This window comes from Balaenoptera ricei, chromosome 15, assembly GCF_028023285.1.
Source record: "Balaenoptera ricei isolate mBalRic1 chromosome 15, mBalRic1.hap2, whole genome shotgun sequence".
Classification (NCBI taxonomy): Eukaryota; Metazoa; Chordata; class Mammalia; order Artiodactyla; family Balaenopteridae; genus Balaenoptera; species Balaenoptera ricei.
The window spans coordinates 47248578-47265912 of NC_082653.1; positions in this window are offsets into that span (position 1 = coordinate 47248578).

The following is a 17335-nucleotide window of genomic DNA, read 5'->3' on the forward strand; positions in this document are numbered from 1 at the left end:
AGTGACATGAAAAGATACCAACTTTGCATGTGACCCAGAAGAGGAAGGTCTGATCTACAATGCCAGCAGCTCTGCAGCCTGGACCATACAAACCTCATTATTCTACAGGTGTTGGTGGTGAGAAAGATGCCATGCAAAATTCATGCGAAGATCCAATAGGATGATCACAGTGTAGACCCCAAGGTTCTGAAGCAAGGCCATCTCACCTGCAATGGAGACCTGCACACCGCTGAAGTAGAGATCTTGGGGTAATAATTGGCCCTGGTAAAAGTCGGGCGACATGTAGCCTGAGCTCCTAACCATGAGCTGGAGTCTGTGGAACCCACTAAATCGCAAGGTAGGGTGATTGTAAGATGGGAGGGGTACATACATGATGGGGCATGAGTAGGAGGAGGGCACAGCAAACTGTAGAGTGTGGTGTCCCCTCGCCCACGTCACCCATCGCTGTTGCACCAGCGCCTCTCCCTCAGCTCACACAGAATGGGAGAGTCCTGACAGGTGGTCAGGGGCTGGAGGAGGCAGGCTGGGCACGGGGAGGTCTGGGGAAGAGACCTGGAGATGGACCCATGGGAGTGCATCCAAGTGTGAAGATCTTAGCATCACATGTTAACACCCACCAGAGCCCTCTGTCTACTCAACTGTTCAGTGCCTTTTCCAGGTTAGATACTCTGTGGCGGAGAGGGATTTTCTCAGCAGACAGGAGCCCAGACAGACCAAGGGGAGCTGGGAGAGCCTCACTCTTGTGACCGGGTGATTTCTGGAGAAGACATTCCAATCATGGCAATGTTTGGGGAAGATCATCCTCTTCCTGGAAGCTGAGGTCATACCATCAGGTTATCTCATCTGTAAAATAAAGTTCATAAGTCTGGAAGAAGCTGACACATCCACCTCATCCAAGGGCTCCATCACCTGGGCTCAGAGCCTCGGAGTGACTCGGCGGGCATCCAGTGGCAGCTGAGGTCAGACCATGCCTCCCAGCTCGGCTCAGTGCCTGTCCAACTCCCCGCGCACCCACCTGGGGCTGGTACTTTGAAGATCACTAAAGAGCGTTTGAAAAGCCAGCAAATGAAAATATATTACCGCCCCCTTGTTTATCTGCTCTTGTGTTAGGGCAAATTGAGAGCGTGAATCGGGGCATTCAAAAGTGCAATCAATTAGCTAGACGCTGGCAACGTACACAAAGGTAGGTGTTATTGTTTCAGTCCAGGCCAGAGGGAGCGAGCTATTCATTTTAACAGGATAATTATAGGCTAGCATCTATGACTGCATGTGAGTTTATGTTCTCTTATCAGTTCCTGGATGGTTTTCAGTGCATTCATCACCATGTATTCTGTTGGGCTGAAACAAACTTTTCTAAAGATTAAAATGCTTTCTTTTTCTCTCCCATCATTCCCAAATCTTGATAAACCACTGGTCTCTAACTTTGTGGAAAGGAAACCCCAAGAGGAGAAATGGAGTATGTCTCCTAAAACTTTCAAACAAAGTCAACCTTTTCTGGAAATGAAGTTATTAAGAGCCTGGTGCGGGTTACTCATCTCAGACCACTGTCTACCCTCCAAATCTGTGTCATAGGATTTCCTTCCTTGCAGTGAGTTCGGTCCTTTCATTGCCCAATTTCTCCCAGGTAGTAAGAGGTAGAACCAGACAGCTGGACACCTGAACCCACATCCTTAAATGTGTTAACAGGCTAGGTGGGAGGAGCAAGCACTCCTCGAGGGCAAACTGTCTTTGGGAGGAAGCAGAAATTGCAGATGGGGGGTGGGATAAATTAGGAGGTGGGGTTTAACATACACACACTACTATATATAAAATAGATAACTAACAAGAACCTACTGTGTAGCACTGGGAACTCTTCTCAGTATTCTGTAATAACCCATATGGGAAAAGAATCCGAAAAAGAATGGATATATGTATATGTATAACTGAATTACTTTGCTGTATAGCAGAGACTAACACGACATTGTAAATCAGCTATACTACAATAACATTTAAAAAAAGAAGATGCGGATTGCTGGGATTGGTATAGTGGGAAACCTGGGTGGGAATCTGGAATAAGTGCCTATTTAGTAGTATCTCAACTTAGAACTGAGAAAGAAGTGATGCAAAAGCTGAAAGAAGATGAGAGGCACGTTTGAAGAGGCTTCAAGGCCAAACTCAGCCCTGAGTAGTTGAGTCAGCAGCTGTGACAGAGACTCAGAGTCTGCGGCTTCTGTACCTTGGGTGGCGATTCTCTCATGGACAAGAGGGTAGGAGGTCGGCTCTCCAGGGCTGGTGTGGGAGCTTCCAGGACCCAGACTCTGTCTATCTTCCTGCTTCTCCATCCTCAGCGCCACGCACTGGCAGCAGGAACTTCAGCCACCTTGTCCGTGTTCTAGCTCCAATCCTGGGGAGCGGGGAAGAGCCAAGGGGAACAGGTCACAGCCTTCCAACTGAGTCGGTTCCCCACAACGAGCTTTCTTACGGAAGTTCTAGTCACCTCCATGTACAGCACAGAGGTCACCCTGGCTGCAAGGGAGGCTGGCAATGCCATCTTTTTAAAAAAATTGTTTTATTGGAGTATAGTTGATTTACGTTTTGTTAGTTTCAGGTGTACAGCAAAGTGATTCAGTTATACATACATGTATATCTATTCTTTTTCAGATTCTTTTCCCTTATAGGTTGTTACAAAATATTGAATATAGTTCTCTGTGCTATACAGTGGGTCCTTGTTGTTTATCTATTTTACATATAGTAGTGTGTATATGTTAATCCCAAACTCCTAATTTATCCCTCCCCCCTTCCTCTTTGGTAACCATAAGTTTGTTTTCTATGTTTGTGGGTCTATTTCTGTTTTGTATATAAATTCATCTGTATCATTTTTTTTTAGATTCCACATATAAGTGATATCATATAATATTTGTCTTTGTCTGACTTACTTCACTCAGTATGATCATCTCTAGGTCCATCCATGTTGCTGCAAAGGGCAATGCCATCTTTTAATGGCCATTGCTTCCTGGAAACAAATCAGTGTTCTAAGACCGAAGTGGAAAATGGATATTGGGTAGGCATAGCAGGTGAGTGGCTGTCAGGAATCTCAGCGGACTATTTTCTTAGTCCTGAGGAGACGTTAGAGGATTCTGAGTGAGGTGATTAGGTCGAGAAGATGAACTCGGCAGAACTGTGGGAGATACAGAGAGATGAGCGGAGGTTTGTGCTGTGTGACCTTTCCCTAAAGGGAAGAAGACAAACACACGCGGTCCTCTCTCGATCCCCTGGGAAACCCCGGCAGCGGGACGGCACTGCATTGAGAGATGCCGCCCCTACAGCACTTGAAGGAACAGGCCTGATGGTCATGAGAGGTAGTGTCAGCTGTCACGCGATTAGTAACTTTATCTCATATCACACTGAATATCCCGTTTCTTCTTTACTCCTGGAAAGCCACCTGAAAACACTTTCTCTTCTGTCTTTTGCACTCATTCTGACACTCATGCCACGTTTTATAATTGCATAGTATTTCAAACCCTGTTCAATTTGAACCATGTTCAGCTGCCCTTGGAATTTTTGCCCTTGGGGAATTTGTCATCACGTTAACACCTACTCATGGACTTTGTTGTCACAATCGAATAGGCATTTACATCAGGGAGGTGGTCAGGAGCTTTATGACTCAAAAAACTAAGCCCAGGGCTTCCCTGGTGGCGCAGTGGTTGAGAATCTGCCTGCCAATGCAGGGGACACGGGCTCGAGCCTTGGTCTGGGAAGATCCCACATGCTGCAGAGCAGCTGAGCCCGTGAGCCACAACTACTGAGCCTGCGCGTCTGGAGCCTGTGCTCCGCAACAAGAGAGGCCGCGATAGTGAGAGGCCCGCGCACCGCGATGAAGAGTGGTCCCTGCTTGCCGCAACTAGAGAAAGCCCTCGCACAGAAACAAAGACCCAACACAGCCATAAATAAATAAATAAATAAATAAAAATAAAAATAAAAAAAAAACTAAGCCCAGGTACACAAAATAAACACGGCAGTCCTAAATAAAGAATATGGGCTAGTGTACAAAGGATTTATAATAAATTGTAGTAGAATCCGCTGTCGATCTGATGGGACTTTGAATTTAATCATTACAATGCTTATGGACCTCTTACAATAGTGTACTACCTGGATTTGGAATATTGGGATTTCTGAGATGCTTCAGAGGTTTATGGGGACAGTAGGATGGAGTATTTGAAGTTGGAATTGTTCTGTACAGGGTCTTGGCTCCCTGCCTTGGCTTTCCACACTGTGCATATTCAAAACTGTAGGGCTTGTGTTTGAACTGCATTTTCTTGGATAAAGGGACCCACAAATGGCAGGATGTAGTTCATTGCCATCAGCACTAAAAGTCAAAAGACTGGCACTAGTGTAAGAAATGGTATGAAATGGCTGGTTTTCAGGCCCCAAACTCTTCGAGGACTTTCAGGGACTGAGCTACATAAAAGCAAGCATCTCCATGCCGGCTGCTTGGAGACGGCATACAGCAAATCAATCCACGGGGCACCGCGTGTTTGCCCCGACTCATCCCTCGCGTAAGGGGTGACCTATATGTTTTAAATCCCATAAAGGTATATTTTCATTTTTGTGTTTTAAAACTTAGGTCTCTTGTGAAAGAACATGATTCTGTTTCCAAAAAGCAGATGTAGAAGTAGAAAAGGGACTTCCCTGGCGGTCCAGTGGTTAAGACTTTGCCTTCCAATGCAGGGGGTGCGGGTTCAATCCCTAGTTGACGAACTAAGATCCCACATGCCTCGTTGCCGAAAAACCAAAACATAAAAATGAGAAGCAATATTGTAACAAATTCAATAAAGACTTTATAAATGGTCCACATCAGAAAAAAAAAGTCTTTAAAAAAAAAAGAAGCAGAAAAAAATCCATTCGTTACATCACCAAATTGCATTTATCCTGTGGGGAAGAATTTTGGTTTGAGTTGGGCACTTTGGCCTCTTTTTTTGGCTAATCACCAACATTAAATGTTTCTTTTTGACAATGGGTTTCTAGCAAAATGTCTGTTTTCATTCAGTGAACTACTGAGAATTATAAATTCTAATATCTGGGCAGATCGGTTAACAACGTGATAAACATGGTTTCACAGCTACAAAGATGGAGACAGGGTCTGCATTGCAGGGCCTGGTCCAGAGGATTTATAAAAAATTATAACAGTAAAAACAGCAGATCTTCATCTGAGTTCAAGAGTGAGAGTTATTCTTGCTAACAGAGATATCACCTGATTTGCCTACAAAAACATATTCATGAATAAGGGCAAAACTAGCAGAGCTCAGGTGAATTTTTGGTGGCTGAAGGTCAAGGTCTCCTCTGGCTTTGCTCTGCTTCTCCCCCATCACATTCCTGCCATATTCTACCTGTAGGGTAACCTTCCCTTTAGTTTCTAATATCTACCAATCCCTCCATGAAGGCATCCCAAACTAACATACAGGTGGTGTCGAGGTGCTTGCCATACTACGGTAGCTCTCATACAGGTACCCTAATCCCCATCCAACCAGATGGCTGCTCCTAAGTCCTGCCTGTATGAAATTTTGGATCAACTGCTGCTTAGAGAATTTAGTTTATCCCAAGCCGACAGAAGAGGCTTCTCTCTATATCACTGCAAAGCTGGTGAATGAACCTGCCTGAGGACCAGGCACCAGCCAGACATCTGGACAACAGTGAGTCCGGTCATCTTTGGAAACCCAGAGAGATCCAACCAGACACTGAGACCTTTATGATGGCAAGAGGGAGAGAGAACCGTTGTCTGGAGTGTGAGCAAGGCCCTTGCTGACTCTTACACCTAAACTATAGGGTTGCTTCCTGCCAGGAGGGCGCAAAGCAGAACGATGGCTCAGCCCAGCTTCCCGGGGCCTCCTGCCTCAGCATCCAGAGGGAGACAGGAGTGCTTAATGTAGGGACCCCTGGCCAACCTCCCCGCCACCACGGTCAGCTGTGGCAGGACACTGTCATCTTGTCTTTGGAGAAAGATGGGCGTAAAACATGCAGGGAGAAGCCCAAACGAGGACAGTGGCATTTGCTCATTTGGTAAATATTATACCAACTGCATGCAGATCTGACCCAGCCATCAAGCGAGGCACCGGGGATCCAGCCAGGAGGGGGAACAGTGCCTCCCCTCAGGGAGCTCCGTGGCGGAAAAAGAAGAGAGAGAGGTGGTTGATGGAGATGAGCCAGTGTTGGGTGGAGGTCTCAGGGGGGGCCCTGAAGACGACGCCACGCCCCACATCCTAACGCTCGCTTGCAGCTGGTGGGCAGTTTCCAGGCGCACCGACAGCTTCGCACCTCCAGCACCTGCCCGTCCCTCCCTCTTCTCTACCTGGGGATGCAGGGCAGCTGATGCCCCTAGGGCGACACTCCACCAGGTGGTGGACACATGCCTTGGCTTCCTCCCCAGCCTCTGTGGGGCGGGGGCCAGGCTGAGGCAGGCCCCACCCCTCACCCAGGGGCCCAGCAGGAGGGATCCCTGGTCACCCACACACCAACTCACTCATTGACATGGACTTTGTCGACTCCCCTGTCTGGCACCCCCCTACCTCACAGGGCCTCCTGGGCCACCTCCCAATTAGCCCCTTGGCTCAAACCCTTGCCTCGGGCTCTGCCCTTAGGGGGCACCCAGGCTAAGGATCAGCACATGACACCTTCGTGACCCTCCCGAGGAGAAGGCAGCCGGCCCCAGGTGCACGCTCAGCCGGGCAGAGTGGCCCACCTTGGATGACACCCCACCTGCTCTTATGACAAAGCAAATTTGCGCAGGTCACAGTCTGACCAGTTTTACACAGCCATCCTGCAGAGGTGACTGCGAGAGGGTTTATAAAGGACTTGGGAAAGTTTGAGCATCTGAAGCACTTAAGATGGCCCATCTTTTCCCAGCTCCCCACATGATGGGTACCTTTCAAGTGGTACCCATGGGATCACTGGACACCCATCCTACTCCTGATGTCCAGGCCTAAAGAAACACAGCCCTTCCCTTTCCTGAGACGGGAAGCACAGGTGCACAATCTCCCAGGCAAATTCCTTAGGGCCAGATGTGTTTCAGCATGTTGGAAGGTTAAAACCCTACATATACCATATATGACATCTTACCCCTGGTAGGGTCTTCGACCACAACCCCTGATCAAACAGTTTAAAAGTTCTGCAGCTTTGTGTTGAACACGAGTTTGTCCCAACCCTACAGAAACTTTTGGTTCTCAGCACATTTCAGATTTCAAATTGCAGGTAAGAGATGGTGGAGCTGTACCACATCCAACCCATCCAAGTCCTATCACCTCAAGGCCCACTGCCTGCCCCTTCTCTGACTTCTGAAGGACTCACAGGACCCATAGTCTATAACATAAAATACAGCCCTTGGTACTACTTTAGCTTATATTGTTCTCTCATTGTTTTCATGCACTAATCTTATCTTCCACTTAAATTGTAAAAATCCTTGAAGGCAGCAGTTATGTTTTATGCACCATCCTGCATTTAGCGGGACTTTTTTGGTTGCAGGAAAAATGAATTCATATTCAACTTTTAAAAATTGAATTTTTGCTCTCATAACTGAACAGTATAGGAATAACCCCTGATTCAGGTCCAGCTGTATCCAGGGGCCCTACCAGTCCATCAGGATTCTATCTTAGAGCTCTCTGTGTCTCTGGTTGCTGCTGCTTCTTTGCTGATGTCATTCCTGACCAGGCTTTCTTTACGTGGCAGTCCCTAGAGGCTTGAGGTTTACAACTAGCTGAGCAGTTTGCAGGGAGAGACAGCTTCTCTGTCCTAATGTCTTCACAAAAATTCCCACCACTCACTCCCATTGGCCAGCTTGGTCCTGAACCTATCTCCATAGCCAAGGGCAGCAGTGCTTTCCTTGACCAATCTGGCCACCTGTTTCCCCATGGAACAAATGCTTCCAGACATCGCTGGTAGAAGACAAAATGGGACAGCTCCTCAGGAGGGGCAATTACATATACATTTACCTTTTGACCCAGAAATCCCACCTCTAGGGAACCGTCCCACCAATGCAGTGGCAAACAAATGCAATATGTGCGCACAAATTATTCATCATAGAGCTACTCATGATGGCAAAAGATTGGAAATAATCCAACGTTCATCAGCAGGAGATGGATTTAATAAACTAAGGCACAACCATGCAATGGAGCTGCTAAAAGGAGTGAGGAATACTGTGATGGTTCATTTTATGTGTCAACCTGTTTGGGTCATAGGTTGCCCGGATAGTTGGTCAAACATTATTCTGGATGTGTCTGGGAGGGTGTTTCTGGATGAGATTAATGTTTAAATTGGTAGACTGAGAGCTGAGGGAAGCAGATGACCCTCCCCAGTGTGGGTGGGCCACACCCAATCAGTTGAAGGCCTGAAGAGAACAAAAAGGCTGACACTCCTATGAGTAAGAGAGAATCCCTCCTGTCTGACGGACTTTGAGTTGGGACATCAGTCTTTTCCTGCCTTTGGACTGGAGCGTTTGACGTCAGACAGTGCAAGTAAACATCGGGCTTTGTGGTTGCTGAGCCTCCTAATACTGGTCCCATTGATACACTCAGCAACGCTTCCTCAGTAAATGGATGTGTCAGTCAATTAATCCACACATGAAGGTTGATACTGCAGAGGTTATTTAGCCTGGAAAACAAGAAACTTCTCAGACTGATATAGATCTATACCATGGCTATTCGGGGTCTTTTGTGTCTCCATACAAATTAAAAATATTTTTGTTCTAGTTTTGTGAAAAATGCCATTGGTAATTTGATAGGGATTGCATTGAATCTGTAGACTGCCTTGAGTGGTATAGTCATTTTGACAATATTGATTCTTCCAATCCAAGAACATGGTCTATCTTTCCATCTGTGTCATCTTTGATTTCTTTCATCAGCGTCTTATAGTTTTTGGAGTACAGGTCTTTTGCCTCCTTAGGTAGGTTTATCCATAGTATTTTATTCTTTTTGATTCAATGGTAAATGGATAGTCAATAAATTGGGAGTTTGGGACTGACATATACACACTACTATATTTAAAATAGATAACCAACAAGGACCTACTGTATAACACAGGGAACTCTACTCAATATTCTGTAATAACCTAATTGGGAAAAGAATTTGAAAAAGAATAGATTCATGTATATGTATAATTGAATGACTTCGCTGTACACCTGAAACTAACACAACATTGTTAATCAACTATAGTCCAAAATAAAATAAAAAGATTTTTTAAAATAAATAAATCTATACCATGGATCATAAGCATTGCTGGTTGTACACAGGATGGGGGACCAAAGCAAGCAAAACAGTGGTCTGACTCAACCTTGCAAGATGGTGAAAATATGAAAGGCAGGAAAACGTGCAGGTCCAGAATCATTTAGCCACAGGGTCTGGGAAAGAATCTAAGGATCTGAAACGGGGACTTGTCACAACTCACACTTCATCTTCGGAGCAGAGCAAGCCCAGAAGCCACGTTGTGGAAGCTTTGACACAATATCTTCTGAGAAATTGGGCCATTTTAAACTCTTCCTACTGTTAAGCTAGCTTGCATCCAACTGCTTAAACTCCTTTGTGGACTTTCTAATCAAGAGCCTGCAAGGGATTACTCTAATGTTCTGCGGTAATCCGTCATTCCGTGTAACAAAACATTTCATGATAAATCACTAAAAATATCCACTGCACCATGAAAAGCAGATCTCTGTTTGGAGATGCACGCGGATGAAGGAGAGGTGGTTTGTGCTGGGCGTCCCACCCCGCTGATCCCCAGCAAAGCTGTAACAGGTGCAGCCACCGCCATGACTGGCACGGCCGGCCGATCCCTTGAATGCAAGATTCCAGCCTCCTCGGCCCCTCAAAAGTGGCTGTGGATGACGATGCCCCAGGAGAAAACAGATCAGATTTGCTTCTGGTACTATCTGAGTCCATTTGTAGTCTGTGCTTGCCCACCAGGCCCCCAGACAGGGCGAACATCCCCTATTTGCTGTGGATTTGAAATAGGTAAATGGGAACCTAGGTGACTAGACTAAACCCAGCCTGGGCCCAGGGTCCCTCTGCAGTGAAGCCTGGAGGTAGAAACCTCGGAGCAAAGACCCAACAAAGGAGGAAGGGGGCTCACGCAGGACTCACCGGGAGGATCCTCGTCCCAGCAAAGGTTCCAATTTTTGTCCCTCGGGTGGGACAATGTGGGGACTGTGCCGTTTCCCACAGTGGTAGCCTCATCATGATCACACCCTGTATTGGCTGCCTCCCCATCCTTCCCCACTTCTCAAATCCCTGGGATGAGCTGCTTACACAGAAATGTTTTCCTCAGGGTCTGCCTCCTGGGGGACCAAGTCAGGACAGTCCCAGAGGCCCACAAACCCCTCTGAGCCCAACAGCACGTGGAAGGGAGTCCAGAATCTTACCAGAGAATCATGCCAGAGGCAGTGTTAGTGCTGTGAGGAGTTGACCGAGAACCATGGAGACAGAGCAGCAGGGCCAGTGGTAACACAGGGGCTGAATTCTGTAGAAACAATGCAGGCAGAGACTGATATTCCTTCTGTACGATGTGGGTATGAGAGTGAACCCAGATGAGCCCAGCCAAGCCTGGTTCATATCAGCAGAACTGTCTACTCCTGAGCAAGAACAAATGGTGGTTTTTAGACCTGGAAGGTTTGGGGTCATTTGTTACGCAGCAATAGTAACTGCTACATGATATTGAGGTGTAGTTGACAAATACAATTGTATATATTTAAAGGGTACAATGTGATGATTTGATATACAAGGAAAAAATTGCTCCTGTTGTTACCAAGTAAGGAAGAAAATTGTAGGAGAGCACCTCTGCCTCAAATGAGGTAGAGGGTGAAGTGAGAGATCACAGCTGGCCTGAAATTTTTAACTAGTGGCATAAAAGGGCTCCAAACACTTCCTCCCTTTAATGTGTTGTTGGTTGTACTGGCAGAGGCTCAACTGTAGGTATCTTCTCTGTCATCCACCCCAAATATTTGTTCTGGGGGCTGGGGCTGTTTAGATAACTGTTACCCACTTTCAGGCAGAGGGTGAGAAGGTGTGTGTAGTAGCCAGGTGATGCTTCACACTGCATGGTGTGACATATAAAGGCCCTAAAACCCTAGGGGTGAGATTCAACTGAGATGTTTCCATCTCACTGTAGTGAGAAAGAACCAAAGGCAGGTCTGGTAAGAGAAGCAGCTCCTAAAACACCAGGGGCTCCAGAATGAAACACACCAGCCTAGGAGCACCATCTGCCATCCTCAGCTGTAACTTCTCTGTTCTCAAAATGCCTCCATGGGGTGTAAAAATGGGAGAAAATATTTGCAATACCTATATCCAAAGAGGACTTGTATTTAGAAAGTATAAACAATTTTTTTTTTAATAAAATTATTTATTTTTGGCTGCGTTGGGTCTTCGCTGCTGCACGTGGGCTTTGTCTAGTTGCGGCTAGCGGGGCTACTCTTCATTGCGGTGCACAGGCTTCTCATTGCGGTGGCTTCTCTTGTTGCGGAGCACGGGCTCTAGGCATGCGGGCTCTAGAGTGCGGGCTCTAGAGTGCAGGCTCAGTAGATGTGGCGCACAGGCTTAGTTGCTCCGTGGCATGTGGGATCTTCCCGGACCAGGGCTCAAACCCATGTCCCCTGCATTGGCAGGCGGATTCTTAACTACTGCGCCACCAGGGAAGTCCAAGAATATATAAACAATTCTTGCAACTCCATATTAAGACAACTCAATTTTTTAACAAACAGGCAAAAGATTTGAACAGGTACTTTCACCAAAGAAGATTTTAAAATGGCAAATAAATTCATGCAAAGATGTTCCACATCGCTAATCATTAGGGAAATGCAAGTTAAAATCTTACTGAGATACCACTGCTAATCCACTAGAACAGCTAAAATTTAAAAGATTGACCATACCAAGTGTTGTCAAGAATGTGAAACAATTAGAACATTCTCACTCTGCTGATAGAAAGATAAAATGGTGCAGCCTCTTTGGAAAATAATTTGGCAGTTTCTTTTAAAAGTTATAATACTTCCCATATGAACTAGGTATTTCATCCCTGGAGAGAGGAAAGCACTTGTCCAGGTAAAGACGTGAACATGAATGATCATAGCAGCTTTAAGTGGAAAAACCACAAGGTGGACAAAGCCCAAATAATCCTCAACAGGTGACTGGATAAACAGATGGTAGTGCATCCATATAGTGGAATACTACTCAGCAATAAAAAGGAACAAACTACTGATACACAAAACAGGGGTGAATCTGACAATCACAGTGGTGAGTGAAAGAGGCCATATTGTATATAGTGTATATTCTGTTTCCACGTATATAAAATTCTAGGGGTTACAAAATTAACCTAAAGTGGCAGAAGGCAGATCAGTGTTACCTGGTGCTGGAAGGGTTGAGGGAGGGAAGGATTATAAGGACATAAAGGAACTTTTGAGAATGATGTCTATGTTTATTGCCATAATTGTGTTGTTTTCGTGGGCATTCGCATGTGTCAGAACTCATCAAATTGTATGTGTTAAAAATATATATATATAGGAGAAATGTGAAGGCAGATAAAGGCATATGGCACCTGGCACATTTGGTGCTCCTGTTCTGGAAAAATTCGTAAGCAAAGTGGAATGGAGTAAGGTCTTTGAGCCATATTCTGCAGGGGGCCTGGTGACTTCGGAGCCCAGAGCCAACCTCTGTCCGCAGCAGACGAGGCACATGAAATCTGTGTGACTTATCCAAGGTCATTATTCGAGTCACAGCCAAGCCAGTGATTTGCCCTCCCAGATCCCAGCTGTGGACCTGCGCTCAGGTCACCCGGTCACCCGGCTTCTCAAGCCCTTCGCAGCCGCCCGTTGTTTCTCTGGCGTTGTGTTTTCTCTCCGAGTGTTGGACCGAGAGCGTTTTTCTCTGAAGTTCAGAGTTTTTAAGGGCGCTCTTGGAAACCAGTCCCGGTCTTCAATGAAATGGTATTCCTCATTCCATTGTATCCCCAGGTCACAGATAAACAGCTCTTTAGTCCCCCTGAGTCGCTTTGATCACTGGTGCCTTTATCCCAGATCTGCACCCAGCCGGCCTCACCCCTCTGGACCCTGCATGGGCCCAGACTCCGTCAGGGTAATCTGTGGATCAGTGCGACATGTATATGCTGAGCCAGAGTCATAAATGCCTTCATTATCCGGACCACCCAGCTCATATTTTATCTTCAATATGAATGCCTTGGCCCACAATGGCCCTGTTGTTCTGCACCCTTAGGCTGCAGCCAGGCCCCGCCGTAATCTCCCCGTTCAGAAAGGACCCCCAGGGCTCAGGTTATCCTTTCTACTTTTGTGAGCACTTGCAAAAGCCTTTGGGAAACCGGTGCTGTTGACAGCAGTGTCTCATGCCACTCGTCTCCCCAGCTCCTCGCGGCCATTCAGGGGAGATTTCCAAGGGCCCCGAGCACCACACACAGAGTGGCCGCCCACCCGCCCGCGCCCACGTGCCAGGACCGCTCGGGCTCCACCCGATGCTGGATGCCGGGGAAGCCTCCCGATCCCCTCTGCCAGGCTCCCGCCTCCCACTTTCTGCTTCTGCCATCTCTCTTGAAAGGAGCTTGGGCTCCGCACACAGAACAGAAATGCAGGAGGGCACGAGAAAGAAAAGCCACTGGCCAAACAAAATTCGTTTCATCTGCATCCATATACCCTGGAGGAGATGCCTGTCTGTGTGGACAAAACCCCCTCCTGTCTGCTTATTATTCCAGCGGTAAAAGTGACTCTTTGCTGCTTCCAAACTGTGGCTGGAAATCTTCAGTTTTAGGGGCTGAAAAAGATGCCCTTTTGCAGAATTGTCCGCTAGCATCTTGACTCTCCGCGTGGTCCATAGACCCGCCGCATCAGCGTCACCAGGGAGCCTGCCAGAAACGCTGACTCTCAAGGCCCTTCCCAGTTTTACTGAATCAGCATCTGTACTTTCATGAGATCCCAGGTGATCAGAGCCGATAAGATCTTCTCCCAAAACCACTGTTGAATATTCTAAAAAGAGAAAGTTAATCGGTCACATTGATACAAAAAAATGGGGGGAGGTGGTTGTTTCCCAGGCCTTCTGGGCAACTCTAGCGATCAAGAATTCCCTGAGGGCTTCCCTGGTGGCGCAGTGGTTGAGAATCTGCCTGCCAATGCAGGGGACACGGGTTCGAGCCCTGGTCTGGGAAGATCCCACGGGAGCAACTGGGCCCGTGAGCCACAACTACTGAGCCTGCGTGTCTGGAGCCTGTGCTCCGCCACAAGAGAGGCCACGACAGTGAGCGGCCCGGACACCGCGATGAAGAGTGGCCCCCGCTCGCCGCAACTAGAGAAAGCCCTCGCACAGAAACGAAGACCCAACACAGCCAAAAATAAAAAAATAATAAAATTAATTAAAAAAAAAAAAAAAGAATTCCCTGAAGGGTTGATTCCCCAGTGGCCCCGGTGGGAATGCTTCTGGAAGAAAATAAAGAACACAGCCCAGGGTGGGACACAAAGAACGTATTTGGGGTGGGGCCTGGGGGCAAAGAGAAGGCCACGGGGGATGTAATCTCACCAGGGTCTTGCTCAAAAGTCACCCCAGGGTCACCAGCTCAAACAACTCCTGCAGACGACAGCTATTTTTACCAGTCTTCAGAAACCTCAATCACATGCCACGAAAACATGTCTGTTTATGATGTTGCCCCTTTGGGAAGGTAGTGTTTCTTCCTTCTCTTTTTAGATCCCTTTTTCCATAACGCACACACCACGCACATATCCAAATAAACATGTTCAACGTGGACTATGGGAAAAAGAGAAGGGGAAAAGTTGTCTCTGCCTAGCTAAATCACTCTCCAGGAAAAGTCAAGTTAACGCCGCTGCCCTGGGGTTTTCTTCGCCCTGCATCAGCTTGTTCCCTCTGGACCAGGGTTTCTCAACTGATGGGGATTTTGTTCCCCTGCAGACATTTGGCAACGTTTGGGGACGTTTTAGGTTGTCACAGCTAGAGAGACGAGATGCTACTGGCATCTGATGGGCAGAGGCCAGGGATGAGGCCAAACATCCCACAGTGCGAGGAACAGCCCCGTGATAGGGAAGGGTCTGACCCACGGTGTCGAGTGCTTCTCGGAGAAAGCCTGCTCTTGGCCACTCCTGGTCCAACCATATCCATGGCCGCTTAATGTTTATCTCACCAAGAGTTGCTTCTTCCTGCTCTGCCCAGACAGAGCCATCTCTCTCCCTCCTTAGGGAAGACACAAGGGATTTAATAAGAATCTCAAATCACATTTATTAAATGCTGCATCTATTCCAGGTATTGCTCCGGGTGCTTTCCATGTTCTTTCCAGCAACTCATTTACTCTTTTCAACAAACTTGGGGGCTACTATTATCATTATATCATTATTATTATCATCCCCCCCATCAACAGAGGAGGAAACTGAGGCCCAGAGAAGAACACTTTGCCTGAGGCCTCCCAGCTGGTTAGGGGCAGAGCCAGCATCTTCACACGAATGGATTGTCTCCAGAACCCATACTTTTAACCAGAACACAATTTCAGGAAGTAAATACTTGCCAAGGAACTGATGGTGATGGACAGAAAGCGTGCTGCACCCCAGCCTGGACTTCAGGAGACCCAGCCCTTCCTTCTCAGGAGACCCAGCCCTTCTCAGGAGACCCAGCCCACCCTTCCTTCTCAGGAGAACATGCTCTTTTATACACATTGATTTCCTCCTGGAGCCAGACTGATCATGGGAAATTGGAGGGAAAAGCGGCAGCGTTCATTACAGGAAACCCCAGAGGTGAGGAAGTTTACAATGTCTCTGGGAGAAGGCATCCCATTTCCCTGACATTTATTATGGAGTAGTGAGGGAGAGGAACAGAGTTGGGTCCTCAGGGCTTGTGGCTGCTGATGGAAAAGATGGGGAAGTCGACTGAAATCTGGCCACCTGGCTTGTAAAAGGAGAGGACAAGTGAGCCATGGTGATTCCGTTCTTAGGGTCTGAGGAACAAAGTGCAGTGCTGGCTGATTTGACCTGAGGAGTGCCAGTCTTCCTAGGAGAAAAGCTTATTCACCCTCAAGGAAAAGGTTCAAGAGAAACAAAGGTTTTATTCTGGAATCGTGATTTACAAAAGTACCAGCCCCTTTGAGTGTTTCACCAGCCGTGTGGCTAAATGGGTCCTTCCTTACTGGTCCACCTGGCATCCACAACCTCCCCAGCCCACATGGCAACCAGGACAGTGCTGGGTGGTTCACAAAAGACAGTCAAAAACCAATGTGTAGTAAGTACAGCCATCCACCAGATTTTATGGAGAGACATTGAAGTTCCAACATTTAAGTTGTATTGAATCGTACAGCTTATTTCATTGGCACAGGCAGAATTTTTTTAGATGAGGCTTTCCTGTTAAGAATGTAAACCAACACAGTGACAATATCAACCAGGAATGAACAGATTCCCGAGTGCCAGCGCCACCCTTACTATTTTACATGCAAATCTCCTTTAAAACTCACAACAACCTTGCCACTCATGGATGAGGAAATTGAGGTTCAGAAAGGCACATTAACTTGCTGAAAGTCACACAGCTGGCCAGGGGCAGAGTTGCAACTCAAGCCTCGTTCTAATCACCAGGCTGTCTTGTGACCTCCTCTCAATTAAGCTGTCCTTAAGATGCTCATGCACAACTTGGGCACCCAGGGTCCAACGGCACCGAAGTTGCAGCTCCTTTCCTCTCGCAGTTTCTCAGAGTTGTTCAGCAGCATCCCCACATCGCTTTGCCACCAGTCTGGCCTGTGGAGCATGAATTGCCTTCCCAAGAAGGTAGGTCCTGCTTCCCCTCCAAGCAGCTCCTGAGTTGGTCAGGGGCTCTCAGAGGAGAAGAGAGATGTTTGTTCCCTTGGAATAAAGAAGACAACACAGACCGGGCTTCTTTGCCTTCGGGGAGAAGGGGTTTAAAACAAAAGTACCAGGAAGAAGATACTGATGGTTGAAAGGGAAGAATTCGCCATGGTTACTTTGGTGCATCTTTCTTGGGATGCTTTGCTTCTCTCAGTCTGTTGAGCTGCTGTAACAAAATAGCAGAGACTGGGTGGCTTCTAAACAATAGAAACTTATTTCTCACAGTTCTGGAGGCTGGACATGTGAGATCAGGTGCCAGCAGGGCCAGATGACGGCCATCTTCAGGGTCTCTGACTTCTTGCTGTGTCCTCACATGGTTGAAGGGGGCAAGGGCACGAATCCTATTCATGAGGACCCCACCCTTATGACCTAGTCACCTCCAAGGCCCACCCCCTCATTGAGGGTTAGGCTTCAACATATGAATTTGGGGGAAACACATTCATACCACAGCAACATCTGTGTCCGTGGTTCTCAACTAGTGCATAAGGTTTTGGC